The sequence below is a fragment of the Oncorhynchus masou genome, chromosome 29, assembly GCF_036934945.1.
Source record: "Oncorhynchus masou masou isolate Uvic2021 chromosome 29, UVic_Omas_1.1, whole genome shotgun sequence".
NCBI lineage: Eukaryota > Metazoa > Chordata > Actinopteri > Salmoniformes > Salmonidae > Oncorhynchus > Oncorhynchus masou.
The window spans coordinates 5631905-5651116 of NC_088240.1; positions in this window are offsets into that span (position 1 = coordinate 5631905).

The window sequence follows — 19212 nt, forward strand, 5'->3', positions numbered from 1 at the left end:
CAGCTCAGATCTTGATTCCATATTTTGCAGGTTTAGACGGTATGTCCTGCTCATGAGTAACCTCCATCTGTCTTGGCAGCCATGAGGGGGGCTCATTCCTTGGGCAAGAGATTCGTTCAATTACCCAATATTTTCACATCCATATTTTTGATGATGATGAGCTGGTTGCTGACGGGCTGGTCCTGGGGATGGTTGTTGACGGCCTGGTCCTAGGGTTAGCTGATGATGGGCTGGCTGCTGATGGGCTGGTCCTGGGGCTGGCTGCTGATGGGGTGGTCCTGTGGCTGGCTGCTGATAGGCTGGTCCTGGGGTTGGCTGCTGACTGGCTGGTCGTGGGGCTGGCTGCTGATGGGCGGGTCCTGGAGTTGGCTGATGATGGGCTGGCTGCTGACGGGCTGGTCCTGGAGCTGGCTGCTGATGGGCGGGTCCTGGAGTTGGCTGATGATGGGCTGGCTGCTGACTGGCTGGTCCTGGAGCTGGCTGCTGATGGGCGGGTCCTGGAGTTGGCTGATGATGGGCTGGTTGCTGAAGGGCTGGTCCTGAGGCTGGCTGCTGATGGGCTGGTCTTGGGGTTGGCAGAAGATCAATCTCATCCTTTTCTTCCAACTCACTGTCAGACTCCGAATTGACAGAGACATGATACTGATATTTGGAAAATGATTCATCTCCAAATTGGAAGACACTATTTCCAAACTGACTTCTCTCTCTGCGAAAAATATTTCTACGGAGCAGAGATAATTAGTGCCAAACTGATTGATTGTGGTAAGGAGCAACACATGCAAAGCTATTTATTTGTTGTGTCCTTCACCCAATTTGCACCTAGCTGGGGCAGAGTGTGGGAAAATATATATATATATCTTTTTTGTAACAATTTATCGTAATAATGTAACAAAAATAAAGCAGGTACTCAGTATGCACTTAATTAAAATGTGTTATTTTACACATACCTGATAAGGACCAACGCTGGAGATGAGAGCAGGTACGGAGTCAACATTAATTCATTAACAGACAGGTAACAAAACAGGAACAGCGTCAGCACATGGGTAAACAACAACAAACGGCAATGGATGGGGAAGCAGGGAACAGAGATATAGGGGAGGTCATGGGGAAGAAGGGAACCAGACAGCTATAGGGGAGGTCATGGGGAAGCAGGGAACCAGACAGATATAGGGGAGGTCATCGGGAAGCAGGGAACCAGACAGATATAGGGGAGATATTGGGGAAGCAGGAACCAGACAGATATAGGGGAGGTATTGGGGAAGCAGGGAACAGAGATATAGGGGAGATATTGGGGAAGCAGGAACCAGACAGATATAGGGAGAGATATTGGGGAAGCAGAGACCAGACAGATATAGGGAGATATTGGGGAAGCAGGAACCAGACAGATATAGGGGAGATATTAGGGAAGCAGGAACCAGACAGATATAGGGGAGGTATTGGGGAAGCAGGGAACAGAGATATAGGGGAGATATTGGGGAAGCAGAAACCAGACAGACATAGGGGAGATATTGGGGAAGCAGGAACCAGACAGATATAGGGGAGATATTGGGGAAGCAGGAACCAGACAGATATAGGGGAGGTATTGGGGAAGCAAGGAACCAGACAGATATAGGGGAGATATTGGGGAAACAGGAACCAGACAGATATAGGGGAGGTCATGGGGAAGCAGGAAAGCAGACAGATATAGGGGAGATATTGGGGAAGCAGGAACCAGACAGATATAGGGGAGGTATTGGGGAAGCAGGGAAACAGACAGATATAGGGGAGGAATTGGGGAAGCAGGGAACCAGACAGATATAGGGGAGATATTGGGGAAGCAGGAACCATACAGATATAGGGGAGGTATTGGGGAAGCAGGGAACAGAGATATAGGGGAAGCAGGGAACCAGACAGATATAGGGGAGATATTGGGGAAGCAGGAAACAGACAGATATAGGGGAGGTATTGGGGAAGCAGGGAACAGAGATATTGGGGAAGCAGGAACCAGACAGATATAGGGGAGGTATTGGGGAAGCAGGGAACAGAGATATAGGGGAGATATTGGGGAAGCAGGGAACCAGACAGATATAGGGGAGGTAATGACAGAGGTGATTGAGTCCAGGTTAGTCCAATGATCGCTGATCACAGTGACGGGAGAATGCAGGAGTGTGTAATTTTGATTACAGGAGTGTGTAATGTTGATTGCAGGAGTGCGTAATGCTGGGGAGCATGGCGCCTTCGAGTGCCAGGGAAGGGGAGCGGGAGCAGTCATGACACTACCGGTCAAAAGTTTTAGAACACCTACTCATTCAAGTTTTTTAAAAACTATTTTCTACATTGTAGAGTAATAGTGAAGACATTAAAACTATGAAATAACACATTTGGAATCATGTAGTAACCAAAAAAGCATCTGCATGTCAGAGCAAAAATCTTGGGGACCTTCAATGTTGCAGAAATGTTTTGGTATCCTTCCCCATAACTGTACCTCGACACAATCCTGTCTCGGAGCTCTATGGACAATTCCTTCAAACTCTTGGCTTGGTTTTTGCTCTGACATGCACTGTCAACTGTGGGACCTTATATAAACAGGTGTGTGCCTTTCCAAATCATGTCCAATCAATTGAATTTACCACAGGTGAATTCCAATCAAGTCCAATCAAGTTGTACAAACATCTCAGGGATGATCAATGGAAACTTTATGCACCGAGCTCCATTCTTTAAATAAGGTATTTCTGTTTTTCTAGTAACCTGTTTTCACTTTGTCATTATATGGGAAATTGTGTGTAGATTTACGAGGAAAATGTCGTATTTATTTGGTTTTAGAATAAGGCTGTAGTGCAACAAAAATGTGGAAAGGTCAGGGGTTCTGAGTACTTTCCGAATGCACTGTGTGTCAGTCGTTTATGAAGGATGTGTGAAGGGTGTGTGAACGGTGCGTGAAGGGTGTGTGAACGGTGCGTGAAGGGTGCGTGAACGGTGCGTGAAGGGTGTATGAACGGTGCGTGAAGGGTGTGTGAACGGTGCGTGAACGGTGCGTGAAGGGTGCGTGAAGGGTGTGTGAAAAGTGCGTGCTTGACCTATTAAGAAGACATTGGCGGAGTGGTTGAAATATAGAGTTTTAATGATTCCAAACAACGCGAGTGGATTCTCGGCCCTCACTAGCATGAAAACTAAACACAGGCCGTGTGTGGAACATGATTTAAGACTGAGACTCTCCAATACAACCCAACATTGCAGAGTTGTCAAGTACACGCTTCTCATTAACAACTTTTGATGAACTAATAAGCTTTTAAAAGTAAAATGGTCACAGTGGCTTGTGAAAGTATTCAGCCCCCCTTGGCATCTTTCCCGTTTTGTTGCCTTTCCACCTTGAATTAAAATACATTTTTTGGGGGGGGGGATTATATCATTCAATTTACACGACATGCCTCTAAAACTTTGAAGATGCAAAACAAGAAAAGAGACAAAAAAAACAGAACTTGATCATGCATCACTATTCACCCCCTCCCACCCAAAGTCAATACATTGTATGTAAAGCCATCTGTAGGGATGAGACGGAGAGACTGACTGGTGCGAGGGGCTGCCACCGGAGGGTTGGTGCGTGGAGGTGGCACCGGATAGATTGGACCGTGAAGGCGCACTGGAGATCTTGAGCACCGAGCCTGCCCAACCTTACCTGGTTGAATGCTCCCGTAGCCAGGCCAATGCGGCCTATTCCACCTGGCTACGGGAGCATTCAACCAGGTAAGGTTGGGCAGGCCAGCGAACCGGGGACTCTAATTGTGCTGCTGTCCTGGGGCTCTGTGGGGTGTGTTTGTGTTTGTGAACAGAGCCTCAGGACCAGCTTGCTTAGGGGACTCTTCTCCAGGTTCATCTCTCTGTAGGTGATGGCTTTGTTATGGAGCAGAGAGGTTTGGGAATTTGAGAGAGAGCAGAGAGAGAGAGCAGAGAGAGAGAGAGAGCAGAGAGAGAGAGAAGACTGAGAGAGAGCAGAGAGAGAGAGCAGAGAGAGAGAGACGCAGAGAGAGAGAGCAGAGAGAGAGAGAGCTAGAGAGAGCAGAGAGAGAGGGAGAGAGCAGAGAGAGAGATAGGGCAGACAGAGAGAGTTAGAGAGAGACAGTTAGAGAGAGAGGTCACGATCAGATGAGCTCCTGCATTTTTCAGCATTTTCTTTAAAAAAGATAGATTAGGAGTTAGATAAACTTGGATTTTTTGTCAGGAACACATACTGGATTCTACCCTCTACAACATAACCCCCACTTCAAATCAAAACTTAAAACCTACAACCTGATTTTGGACGGATTTACGGAATCACCTGGACGGTTCACAACTACCAAGATGTGTTTCAATTCAATTCAAAGGGCTTTATTTCTCTATACAGCAAATTCTCTGGAAAACAACAGAAACCTGAAAACCCCATCCAACCTGGAACTGAGTGAGTAATGCTTAGACTGAAACTATATTTTAAAAGCCAAAAGCCAAGAAGAAAAATACACAACATTACTTTATAAGGACTGAATTCTAACATAATTCTGCCAAGCTTGATACAGCTTCAACTAGCACTGACGTGTCAAGTGAGAGGTGTCAAAGCACATTAGCCCAACAATGGCAGGAGAGTCACACAGTCTACCCCAACCAAATGGAGAGGCCTTAGAGGCTCCCTCCCGCTGTTCAGAGGTAATTAAAATACAGTACCCTTTGCATGTAAAGAATGATAAGTCAAGAAAAGATTACAAAATGAAGCTCCTTATGGAAAATCAAGAGACACTTTTTGCTGACTATTACAAAAATGGGAACATCAGCAACCTTATCTTCCACACAAACCATCCCCTAGCATGGCACAGTGCTATATTAGCACACTACCCCTTTGTTAAGAGAGGGGAGGTTAACAAGGGGTGGAAACTCAGAATACTTGATAACGAGGACTCTGAGTCAAGTAATATAAACATCTATAAATCCGGAACAGTAATGGTACAGAGTAACCCCAAACAGTTTCAGCTGGACTTTCACCTAATCAAAGAATTAGCCCAGCAGGAGAAGCTCTCCCTTGATAAAGATACCCCCACACCGAGCGGGTCAGACCAGACCTCTTCACTATGTAACCCCACAGACGAGCAACCCCCAGCGGAGAGTCAACCTCCCAGCACAGATTACCACTCCCTCATTGAAATGAAGGACAAATTCACCCAGCTGGAGATAAGGCAGGTGGAGCTGGAACAGCAGGTGATTACACTTCAGTAATCACAGACCCAGACAACAGCCCAGCACAACAACAGCCCCTTAACCAGACCAGGAGAGCTGGAGGTGGACAGAGACATATCTGCACTTTGGACAGTGGTGAGACAAATACAACAGGAGAAAGAGGAGCAGAACAGAGCACTAGAGGAGAGTATCAGACTGCTGGTGGAGGAGAGGTTGAGGGGTATGGAGGAGAGGGTGAGGGGGATGGAGGAGAGGTTGAGGGGGACGGCATGTGACAGAGAACAACCCACTAGAGAGGTGGCCACCCCCACAGAGAAGCCAGCAGAACAGCCCACCTCAGCACCCAACAAAAGTCTCGACACCACAGCAGAACAGTCCACACCAGACCCTGACCATAGAGTCGACATCACAGCAGAACAGACAAATGAAGAACCCCAAGCCCAGCGGCTCTCACCCCTCTGAGCACCCCCTGTCAGCCACCCTGATAGCCCTTCTGACAACCCCCCACACCCACTGAGGACAAACACAAGACACAGATTGTACTACTTATGGACTCAAATGGGAAATATATAGAAGAAAAAAACCTTTTTCCCAAACACAGTGTGTCTAAACTCTGGTGTCCAAACACCCAGAGCGCCCTAGACCTTCTGTCTGAGGCCAAACTAGGCTCACCCATCAACATAATAATACACACAGGCACAAACGACCTGAGGGCACAGCAGGAAAGAGTGGCCACAGCACTGAAGGGAGTGATTGAAAAGGCTTTTTCTACTTTCCTCAATGCACAAGTGGTTATCTCCACCCTGCTACCACGAAAAGACTTCCACCCTGCCACAATACAGCGGGTAAACGCAAGTATTTCCCGTGACTGTGCCTCAAAACCAAACGTTTTCCTGGCCCACCACTCCACCCTGGACTTGAACAGCCTCTATGACCAGGTCCACCTCTACAAGGCAGCAGTGCCCATCTTTGCCCGAACTCTAAAGGACATCGCTCTCAAACGTATCCCCAACACTTCACACAGGAGCAACAGATCAATAGACACCCCACCCAGACCAGCGAGACACCCTCCCAGACCTGCACGACCCCCCCCGGACCTACACATCGAGGACCCACGCCAAGAGGAATTACATCCAGACCACCGCAAATGCCACTCCTGCCCACCCCATGCACCCCACCCCCGCAAAGAGGGCCTCAACATGGAAGCCACACATACGCCCAGGTAGTGAGCGGGCAAACAGTCCCAACCCCCACTCTCACACTCGCCCAAGCCAATGGCATGTACCAGATGCTCAGCAGGCTCTGCTCACACTTACTGGCCTGAGGCCAAACCGCGACCAACAACATTGGACACTTTATATCTGCCTTTGGCCTGAAGAGCAGAAACCCGGACTTCACCAAAGAAATCGGTAATACAGACATTGTCATCCTGCAAGAAACCTGGTATAGAGGAGACAGACCCACTGGATGCCCTCTGGGTTACAGAGAGCTGGTAGTCCCATCCACCAAACTACCAGGTGTGAAACAGGGAAGGGACTCAGGGGGTATGCTAATTTGGTATAGAGCAGACCTAACTCACTCCATTAAATTAATCAAAACAGGAACATTCTACATTTGGCTAGAAATTCAAAATGAAATTATCCTAACAGAGAAAAATGTCCTCCTGTGTGCTACCTATATCCCCCACTAGAATCCCCATATTTAAATGAAGACAGCTTCTCCATCCTGGAGGGGGAAATCAATCATTTCCTGGCCCAGGGACATATACTAGTCTGTGGTGACCTAAATGCCAGAACCGGACAAGAACCTGACACCCTCAGCACACAGGGGGACAAACACCTGCCTGGAGGAGACAGCATTCCCTCCCCGTATGCCCCCTAGGCACAACTATGACAACATAACCAACAAAAACGGGTCACAACTCCTGCAGCTCTGTTGCATGCTGGGTATGTACATAGTCATTGGTAGGCTTCAGGGACTCCTATGGTAGGTACATCTATAGCTCATCTCTTGGCAGTAGTACTGTAGACTACTTTATCACTGACCTCAACCCAGAGTCTCTCAGAGCGTTCACAGTCAGCCCACTGACACCCCTATCAGACCACAGCAAAATCACAGTCTACCTAAACAGAGCAATACTCAATCATGAGGCATCAAAGCCAAAGGAACTGAGTAACATTAGGAAATGCTATAGATGGAAGGAATGCAGTTTGGAAACCTACCAAAAAACTATTAGGCAACAACAAATTCAATCCCTTTTAGACAATTTCCTGGTTAAAACGTTCCACTGTAATAGTGAAGGTGTAAACCTGGCAGTAGAAAATCTTAACAGTATATTTGACCTCTCAGCTTCCCTATCAAATCTAAAAATTCTCAAATAGAAAACCGAAGAAAATTAACAACAATGACAAATGGTTTGATGAAGAATGCAAAAATCCAAGAAAGAAATTGAGAAACCTGTCCAACCAAAAACATAGAGACCCAGAAAACCTGAGTCTACACCTTCACTATGGTGAATCACTAAAACAATACAGAAATACACTACGGAAAAAGAAGGAACAGCATGTCAGAAATCAGCTCAATGTAATTGAAGAATCCATAGACTCTAACCACTTCTGGGAAAATTGGAAAATACTAAACAAACAACAACACAAAGAATTATCTATCCAAAATGGAGATGTATGGGTAAACCACTTCTCCAATCTTTTTGGCTCTATAACAAAGAATTAAGAGCAAAAACATATACATGATCAAATACAGATTTTAGAATCAACTATTAAAGACTACCAGAACCCACTGGATTCTCCAATTACATTGAATGAGTTACAGGACAAAATAAAAACTCTCCATCCCAAAAAGGCCTGTGGTGTTGATGGTATCCTCAATGAAATGATCAAATATACAGACAACAAATTCCAATTGGCTATACTAAAACTCTTTAACATCATCCTTAGCTCTGGCATCTTCCCCAATATTTGGAACCAAGGACTAATCACCCCAATCCACAAAAATGGAGACAAATCTGACCCCAATAACTACAGTGGAATATGCGTCAACAGTAACCCTGGAAAATCCTCTGCATTATCATTAACAGCAGACTCGTACACTTCCTCAATGAAAACAATGTACTGAGCAAATGTCAAATTTGCTTTTTACCAAATTACCGTACAACAGACCATGTATTCACCCTGCACACCCTAATTGACAACCAAACAAACCAAAACAAAGGCAAAGTCTTCTCATGCTTTTTTGATTTCAAAAAAGCCTTCGACTCAATTTGGCATGAGGGTCTGCTATACAAACTGATGGAAAGTGGTGTTGGGGGTAAAACATACGACATCATAAAATCCATGTACACAAACAACAAGTGTGCGATTAAAATTGGCAAAAAACACACAAATTTCTTCACACAGGGTCGTGGGGTTAGACAGGGATGCAGCTTAAGCCCCACCCTCTTCAACATATATATCAACGAACTGGCGCGGGCACTAGAAAAGTCTGCAGCACCCGGCCTCACCCTACTAGAATCTGAAGTCAAATGTCTGCTGTTTGCTGATGATCTGGTGCTTCTGTCACCAACCAAGGATGGCCTACAGCAGCACCTAGATCTTATGCACAGATTCTGTCAGACCTGGGCCCTGACAGTAAATCTCAGTAAGACCAAAATAATGGTGTTCCAAAAAGGTCCAGTCACCAGGACCACAAATACAAATTCCATCTAGACACTGTTGCCCTAGAGCAACAAAAAACTATACATACCTTGGCCTAAACATCAGCGCCACAGGTAACTTCCACAAAGCTGTGAACGATCTGAGAGACAAGGCAAGAAGGGCACTCTATGCCATCAAAAGGAACATAAATTTCAACATAACAATTAGGATTTGGCTAAAAATACTTAAATCAGTCATAGAGACCATTGCCCTTTATGGTTGTGAGGTCTGGGGTCCGCTCACCAACCAAAACTTCACAAAATGGGACAAACACCAAATTGAGACTCTGCACGCAGAATTCTGCAAAAATATCCTCTGTGTACAACATAGAACACCAAATAATGCATGCAGAGCAGAATTAGGCCGATACCCACTAATTATCAAAATCCAGAAAAGAGCTGTTAACCTCTTACATCTATGGTGGCGCTTATTTCATTTTTGGATGAAAAACGTTCCCGTTTTAAACAAGATATTTTGTCACAAAAAGATGCTCGACTATGCATATAATTGCTACTGTTCGAAAGAAAACACTCTGACGTGTCCAGAAATACAAATATCTTCTCTGTACGTGCCCTTTAACGTGAGCTTCAGGCAAAACCAAGATGAGATGGCATCCAGGAAATGACAAGGATTTTTGAGGCTCTGTTTGTCATGATCTCCTTATATGGCTGTGAATGCAAGAGGAATGAGTCTGCCCTTTCTGTCGTTTCCCAAGGTGTCTGCAGCATTGTGACGTATTTGTAGGCAGATCATTGGAAGATTGACCATAAGAGACCACATTTACCACGTGTCCACCCGGTGTCCTGCGCCAAATTGGTGCGCAAAAGTCACCTGCCAGTATTTTTCCATGGGACACAGAGAGGAAGCAAGCTTCCCACGAACTGCATGTCAATGAAGAGATATGTGAAAAAACACCTTGAGGATTGATTCCAAACAACGTTTGCCATGTTTCGGTCGATATTATGTAGTTAATCTGGAAAAGTTTCACGTTGTAGGTGACTGCATTTTCGGTTCGTTTCGGTAGCCAGGCGCAATGTAGAAAACGGAACGATTTCTCCTACACACAGACGCTTTCAGGAAACACTGCGCATCTGGTATGTGCCGGGAGTCTCCTCATTGAAAACATCAGAAGCTCTTCAAAGGTAAATGATTTTATTTATTTGGTTATCTGGCTTTGTGAAAATGTTGCGTGCTACATGCTACACAAAATGCTATGCTAGCTTTGCATACTCTTACAAAAATTAGTCCATTTCTATGGTTCAAAAGCATATTTTGAAAATCTGAGATGACAGTGTTGTTAAGAAAAGGCTAAGCTTGAGAGCAAACGCATTATTTTAATTTTATTTGCGATTTTCAGAAATCGTTAACGTTGCGTTATGCTAATGAGCCTGAGGCTTAGTCACACGATCCGGGATGGGGAGTTTCAAGAAGTTAAATTCTATAACCACCTAAAAGGAAGCGATTCCCAAACCTTCCACAACAAAGCCATCACCTACAGAGAGATGAACCTGGAGAAGAGTCCCCTAAGCAAGCTGGTCCTGGGGCTCTGTTCACAAACACACCCTACAGAGCCCCATGACAGCAGCACAATTAGACCCAACCAAATCATGAGAAAACAAAAGATAAGTACCTGACACATTGGAAAGAATTAACAAAAAAACAGAGCAAACTAGAATGCTATTTGGCCCTACACAGAGAGTACACAGCGGCAGAATACCTGCCAACTGTGACTGACCCAAAAATTAAGGAAAGCTTTGACTATGTACAGACTCAAGTGAGCATAGCCTTGCTATTGAGAAAGGCCGCCGTAGGCAGACATGGCTCTCAAGAGAAGACAGGCTATGTGCTCACTGCCCACAAAATGAGGTGGAAACTGAGCTGCACCTCCTAACCTCCTGCCCAATGTATGACCATATTAGAGAGACATATTTCCCTCAGATTACACAGATCCACAAAGAATTCGAAAACAAATCCAATTTTGAAAAACTCCCATATCAACTGGGTGAAATTCCACAGTGTGCCATCACAGCAGCAAGATTTGTGACCTGTTGCCACGAGAAAAGTGCAACCAGTGAAGAACACGCACCATTGTAAATACAACCCATATCTATGCTTATTTATTTTATCTAGTGTCCTTTACCATTTGTACATTGTAAAAAAACACTGTATATATATTTAATATGACATTTGTAATGTCTTTATTGTTTTGAAACTTCTGTATGTGTGATGTCTACTGTTAATTTTTATTGTTTATTTTACTTTATATATTATCTACCTTACTTGCTTTGGCAATGTTAACACATGTTACCCATGCCAATAAAGCCCTTGAATTTAATTGAATTGAAAGCAGAGAGAGAGAGCAGAGAGAGAGAGAGAAAGAGGGAGAGAGCAGAGGAGAGGGCAGAAAGAGAGAGAGGCAGAGACAGAGGGTAAGAGTGTGTTTAATGGAGGAGGATACACACTGGAATCTGTTCATGTAATATCGCTCTGCTAATGTATGAATTGGGATAAAAAGCTACTGATGGGGGGGAGAGAGAAAGAGAAACACTGTGGAACATATCTATCCTGATCCCTAGACTCAGTGTGGGGAAGAGGGGCTGATGAGAGAGGAAAGTGGATATGGGACATGTGTCAGAACGTGCTGAGAGTCGGACAAGGCTGAGTTCCACCAGATGGCGAAGAATTTTCAGTTGAGGGAAATTAATAGTTTGTATGTAGAATGGGCGAGTAATGGGGTCTGTTTGACGTGAGTGGGCAATTAAAGCCGTTTCAATAAACATTAGCAGATTAATTGGCAAAAAAGTGTCCCGGGTGCGATAAATGCACAAATCTATCCACGGAGGAAAGTGTTTGATTTTGTGTGTCACTGGGTTAGCATCTGGGTTAGCGTCTGGGTTAGCGTCTGGGTTAGCGTCTGGGTTAGCGTCTGGGTTAGCATCTGGGTTAGCCCTGGCAGCATTTGTTTCTAATTTCCCATCCAGACCGATCAAGAAGTGGTGCATTTCCTAGTGAGCAAACGGCAGTCTTTAAGTACAACCTAAACGCAAGTATTTCCCGTGACTGTGCCTCAAAACCAAACGTTTTCCTGGCCCACCACTCCACCCTGGACTTGAACAGCCTCTATGACCAGGTCCACCTCTACAAGGCAGCAGTGCCCATCTTTGCCCGAACTCTAAAGGACATCGCTCTCAAACGTATCCCCAACACTTCACACAGGAGCAACAGATCAATAGACACCCCACCCAGACCAGCGAGACACCCTCCCAGACCTGCACGACCCCCCCCGGACCTACACATCGAGGACCCACGCCAAGAGGAATTACATCCAGACCACCGCAAATGCCACTCCTGCCCACCCCATGCACCCCACCCCCGCAAAGAGGACCTCAACATGGAAAATCTAAGAAAGAAATTGAGAAACCTGTCCAACCAAAAACATAGAGACCCAGAAAACCTGAGTCTACACCTTCACTATGGTGAATCACTAAAACAATACAGAAATACACTACGGAAAAAGAAGGAACAGCATGTCAGAAATCAGCTCAATGTAATTGAAGAATCCATAGACTCTAACCACTTCTGGGAAAATTGGAAAATACTAAACAAACAACAACACAAAGAATTATCTATCCAAAATGGAGATGTATGGGTAAACCACTTCTCCAAACTTTTTGGCTCTATAACAAAGAATTAAGAGCAAAAACATATACATGATCAAATACAGATCTTAGAATCAACTATTAAAGACTACCAGAACCCACTGGATTCTCCAATTACATTGAATGAGTTACAGGACAAAATAAAAACTCTCCATCCCAAAAAGGCCTGTGGTGTTGATGGTATCCTCAATGAAATGATCAAATATACAGACAACAAATTCCAATTGGCTATACTAAAACTCTTTAACATCATCCTTAGCTCTGGCATCTTCCCCAATATTTGGAACCAAGGACTAATCACCCCAATCCACAAAAATGGAGACAAATCTGACCCCAATAACTACCGTGGAATATGCGTCAACAGTAACCCTGGAAAATCCTCTGCATTATCATTAACAGCAGACTCGTACACTTCCTCAATGAAAACAATGTACTGAGCAAATGTCAAATTTGCTTTTTACCAAATTACCGTACAACAGACCATGTATTCACCCTGCACACCCTAATTGACAACCAAACAAACCAAAACAAAGGCAAAGTCTTCTCATGCTTTTTTGATTTCAAAAAAGCCTTCGACTCAATTTGGCATGAGGGTCTGCTATACAAACTGATGGAAAGTGGTGTTGCGGGTAAAACATACGACATCATAAAATCCATGTACACAAACAACAAGTGTGCGATTAAAATTGGCAAAAAACACACAAATTTCTTCACACAGGGTCGTGGGGTTAGACAGGGATGCAGCTTAAGCCCCACCCTCTTCAACATATATATCAACGAACTGGCGCGGGCACTAGAAAAGTCTGCAGCACCCGGCCTCACCCTACTAGAATCTGACGTCAAATGTCTGCTGTTTGCTGATGATCTGGTGCTTCTGTCACCAACCAAGGAGGGCCTACAGCAGCACCTAGATCTTATGCACAGATTCTGTCAGACCTGGGCCCTGACAGTAAATCTCAGTAAGACCAAAATAATGGTGTTCCAAAAAAGGTCCAGTCACCAGGACCACAAATACAAATTCCATCTAGACACTGTTGCCCTAGAGCACACAAAAAACTATACATACCTTGGCCTAAACATCAGCGCCACAGGTAACTTCCACAAAGCTGTGAACGATCTGAGAGACAAGGCAAGAAGGGCACTCTATGCCATCAAAAGGAACATAAATTTCAACATAACAATTAGGATTTGGCTAAAAATACTTAAATCAGTCATAGAGACCATTGCCCTTTATGGTTGTGAGGTCTGGGGTCCGCTCACCAACCAAAACTTCACAAAATGGGACAAACACCAAATTGAGACTCTGCACGCAGAATTCTGCAAAAATATCCTCTGTGTACAACATAGAACACCAAATAATGCATGCAGAGCAGAATTAGGCCGATACCCACTAATTATCAAAATCCAGAAAAGAGCTGTTAAATTCTATAACCACCTAAAAGGAAGCGATTCCCAAACCTTCCACAACAAAGCCATCACCTACAGAGAGATGAACCTGGAGAAGAGTCCCCTAAGCAAGCTGGTCCTAGGGCTCTGTTCACAAACACACCCTACAGAGCCCCATGACAGCAGCACAATTAGACCCAACCAAATCATGAGAAGACAAAAAGATAAGTACCTGACACATTGGAAAGAATTAACAAAAAAACAGAGCAAACTAGAATGCTATTTGGCCCTACACAGAGAGTACACAGCGGCAGAATACCTGCCAACTGTGACTGACCCAAAATTAAGGAAAGCTTTGACTATGTACAGACTCAGCGAGCATAGCCTTGCTATTGAGAAAGGCCGCCTTAGGCAGACATGGCTCTCAAGAGAAGACAGGCTATGTGCTCACTGCCCACAAAATGAGGTGGAAACTGAGCTGCACCTCCTAACCTCCTGCCAATGTATGACCATATTAGAGAGACATATTTCCCTCAGATTACACAGATCCACAAAGAATTCGAAAACAAATCCAATTTTGAAAAATTCCCATATCAACTGGGTGAAATTCCACAGTGTGCCATCAGAGCAGCAAGATTTGTGACCTGTTGCCACGAGAAAAGTGCAACCAGTGAAGAACACGCACCATTGTAAATACAACCCATATCTATGCTTATTTATTTTATCTTGTGTCCTTTACCATTTGTACATTGTAAAAACACTGTATATATATTTAATATGACATTTGTAATGTCTTTATTGTTTTGAAACTTCTGTATGTGTGATGTCTACTGTTAATTTTTATTGTTTATTTTACTTTATATATTATCTACCTTACTTGCTTTGGCAATGTTAACACATGTTACCCATGCCAATAAAGCCCCTTGAATTTAATTGAATTGAGAGCAGAGAGAGAGAGCAGAGAGAGAGAGAGAAAGAGGGAGAGAGAGCAGAGGGAGAGGGCAGAAAGAGAGAGAGGCAGAGACAGAGGGTAAGAGTGTGTTTAATGGAGGAGGATACACACTGGAATCTGTTCATGTAATATCGCTCTGCTAATGTATGAATTGGGATAAAAAGCTACTGATGGGGGGGAGAGAGAAAGAGAAACACTGTGGAACATATCTATCCTGATCCCTAGACTCAGTGTGGGGAAGAGGGGCTGATGAGAGAGGAAAGTGGATATGGGACATGTGTCAGAACGTGCTGAGAGTCGGACAGGGCTGAGTTCCACCAGATGGCGAAGAATTTTCAGTTGAGGGAAATTAATAGTTTGTATGTAGAATGGGCGAGTAATGGGGTCTGTTTGACGTGAGTGGGCAATTAAAGCCGTTTCAATAAACATTAGCAGATTAATTGGCAAAAAAGAGTCCCGGTGCAATAAATGCACCAATCTATCCACGGAGGAAAGTGTTTGATTTTGTGTGTCACTGGGTTAGCGTCTGGGTTAGCGTCTGGGTTAGCGTCTGGGTTAGCGTCTGGGTTAGCGTCTGGGTTAGCGTCTGGGTTAGCATCTGGGTTAGCCCTGGCAACATTTGTTTCTAATTTCCCATCCAGACTGATCAAGAAGTGGTGCATTTCCTAGTGAGCAAACGGCAGTCTTTAAGTACAACCTCCTCACTAGCTGAAAGGTTATGAGGACCAGCCTCCTCACTAGCTGAAAGGTTATGAGGACCAACCTCCTCACTAGCTGAAAGGTTATGAGGACAAACCTCCTCACTAGCGGAAAGGTTATGAGGACCAAACTCTCTCTCTGTCTTCTCTCTCTCTCTCTCTCTCTCTGTCTCTCTCTCTCTCTCTTCTCTCTCTCTCTCTCTCTCTCTGTCCTCTCTGTCCTCTCTCTCTGTCCTCTCTGTCCTCTCTCAATTCAATTCAAGGGCTTTATTGGCATGGGAAACATGTGTTAACATTGCCAAAGCAAGTGAGGTAGAAAATATATAAAGTGTCAGGATTTGGCCAGGGTTGTTCCGGGTTTTTGTCAGTAGATGTCCCCATTGTGCTTTTTGTCCCTGTGTTTTTCCCTTGATCCCCATTATTGTTTGCACCTGTGTCTCGTTTTCCCCTGTTTGTATTTAAACCCTTTGTTTCCCTCAGTTCTGTGCTCTGTGTTTGTATGTTAGCACCCTTCCCTAGTGTTCTGTGTGCTCTTGTCGATTCCGGGTGACGTTCTTGTGGTATTCTGTTTTTTTTGTTTTTGTTTATTTTTGGTGAGTTTCTTTTGAGTTCTTTTGTGTTTTTCCTACCACCTTTTTGGATTTGCCATTTTTGTATTTTTGGATTTTTTCTTTATTAAATTCACCGTCTTTAGTACTGCTGTGTCTGCCTCATCTTCTGGGTTCTGCTGTCTATTCGTGGCTCAGTTGGTTAAGTGACTGTTTCTCACTCCGGAGACCCAGGTTCGAAACCGGGTCCTGACATAAAGTTAATATATAAAGTGAAATAAACAATAAAAATTAACAGTAAACATTACACATACAGATGTTTCAAAACAATAAAGACATTACAAATGTCATATTATATATATACAGTGTTTTAACAATGTACAAATGGTAAAGGACACAAGATAAAATAAATAAGCATAGATATGGGTTGTATTTACAATGGTGTGTGTTCTTCACTGGGTGCCCTTTTCTCGTGGCAACAGGTCACAAATCATGCTGCTGTGGTGGCACACTGTCTCCCTGTCTCCCTCCCTCCCCCTGCCTCCCTGCCTCCCTCCCTCCCTTACCCATACTCACGTGCTCAAATATTTATTTTTTTACCCAGCAAGGTTAGCTGTTAGCATCTTATTTGTGACAGCCGGACTATTTGTGACTGCCGGACTGACACTGCCAGGTAATTCATAAGGGGTTGAGAATGAGTGCGATGAAGAGCATCGCTAGCTTGATTCATTAGCGGTAGCGTCATCGTCCTCAGCACATTCATTATCCTGCTCCCAAATTGAAAACATTTGGATCACATAAATGACTTGTTGATAACAGCCTCGCTGTATAGTCAGGCCTTGCCAAAAAATACTGACATGATTGAGAAGGTACTGTAGAGAGGCCTCTGAAAAAATCGTAACACACTGACTTGGCTGTGAATCGAAATTTCAGGCGGAAACCTCTCATTTTATTGTAAGTTTGCAGAGCTACTGTACGAGTCATGTGCGGTCTAATGGTCTGAGACCTTAAGTCGTTGGTATTCTTCAGAGTACTCTACTGCAATCCAGGAAAATGAATTGCCGACTTCTATTCCTAAGTCACTTGTAGGTCTAATATGTTTTTTTGGCTCTTCACTGCATTATGTCTGTATTGTTATCTTCTCACTGCATTATGTCTGTATTGTCTTCTCACTGTATTATGTCTGTATTGTTATCTTTTCAATGTATTAAGTCTGTATTGTCTTCTCACTGTATTATGTCTGTATTGTTATCTTCTCAATGTATTATGTCTGTATTGTCTTCTCACTGCATTATGTCTGCATTGTCTTCTCACTGCATTATGTCTGTATTGTAATCTTCTCACTGTATTGTCTGTATTGTTATCTTCTCACTGTATTGTCTGTATTGTTATCTTCTCACTCTTATGTCTGTATTGTCTTCTCACTGTATTATGTCTGTATTGTTATATTGTCACTGTATTGTCTGTATTGTTATATTCTCACTGTATTGTTATTTTCTCACTGTATTATGTCTGTATTGTTATGTTCTCACTGTATTATGTCTGTATTATTACCTTCTCACTGTATTGTCTGTATTGTTATCTTCTCACTGCATTATGTCTATATTGTCTGTATTATTATCTTCTCACTGTATTGTCTGTATTGTTATCTTCTCACTGCATTATGTCTGTATTGTCTGTATTATTATCTTCTCACTGTATTGTCTGAATTGTTATCTTCTCATTGCATTATGTCTGTATTGTCTGTATTATTATCTTCTCACTGTATTGCCTGTATTGTTATCTTCTCACTGTATTATGTCTGTATTATTATCTTCTCACTGTATTATGCCTGTATTATTATCTTCTCACTGTATTGTCTGTATTGTTATCTTCTCACTGTATTATGTCTGTATTATTAACTTCTCACTTGAAGGAATACATTCTTTGTTCTTCTACGACAACGACTGGAGGATCAGAAGTGAAGCTGTTGTATTGATAAGATAGTCGAGTGACCCCTCTATCAATGGAAATACATGCCCTGAAAGATGGAAGGCACGCGGGAAGACGCGAGATCAGATGGGACCATTCTAGCCAATGAGAGGGCAGATATGCATGTGGACAACAGGCACAACTCCGATGTAAATTTGATTATTTCAAAGTTGCCGAAGTGCCACGTGTCCACTTCGTAAAAGCCTAACCGTTAATTTCTTTGTTGACCAAAAATCGACACTGTCATTGACCTCTGTAAAAAAAAAATGCCTTTGTGGTCTTAATTTCGTGGACAGATTTTGGGACTTAAAAACTCTTGCTTAGCCTCTTCTGCTCTGCGTTAAAGGCACAGCAGTCATTATCAATCAGCTAAAAATCCATGATGCCTAATCAGCAGACATTTCACAGGAATGACTGTGTCAATCAATGTTCCTCTCGTTGTCCTCTGAGCTGACGATGTCTATTATTCATGGGAGTTATCGAGACATTGGACAGGGAATCAGTGGACTCCATATATCTCTGTTAGCTCGGGGATGAAAAGGACTTTGGTGACGCGGCCAAAGAAAATGTCTTGTAAATATGGATGGAGGATAATCACTCGCCTTGGAAATGGTTGAACCTCTTTAAGTTGGGACATGAACATGTGGAAAAGGAAAAGGCCAGTTAATATATACAAGGGGAAAAAGGTATTTGATCCCCTGCTGATTGTGTACGTTTGCCCACTGACAAAGACATTATCCGTCTCTAATTTTAAACAGTGTATTGGCTCAGGTTAAATGTGGAACTGTCTGTGCTTTCTCCGCGCTTTCATTTCAGATCAATTCTTTTTTCTTGGAACATACAACACTTTTTGTTTTTCAGTTTTTCTCTTTGAAAGATTAAAGCCAAAGCATTTTATTTCAGTTCCATCCCGTTATCAGAAATGCCAAATTAACATCTCCCTGTCGCTACAGAAAAACTCTTCAAAAAAAATGTCATACCATCTCCACTTGGCTAGATCACCTGAAAGCCTTTCCTGATTGGTTTGATGTTTTCCTTAATAGAAATGGAGAATATTTTTTTAACGTAGAGTTTTTTGACTGATGTTGTTGAAATTCATTACCTTTA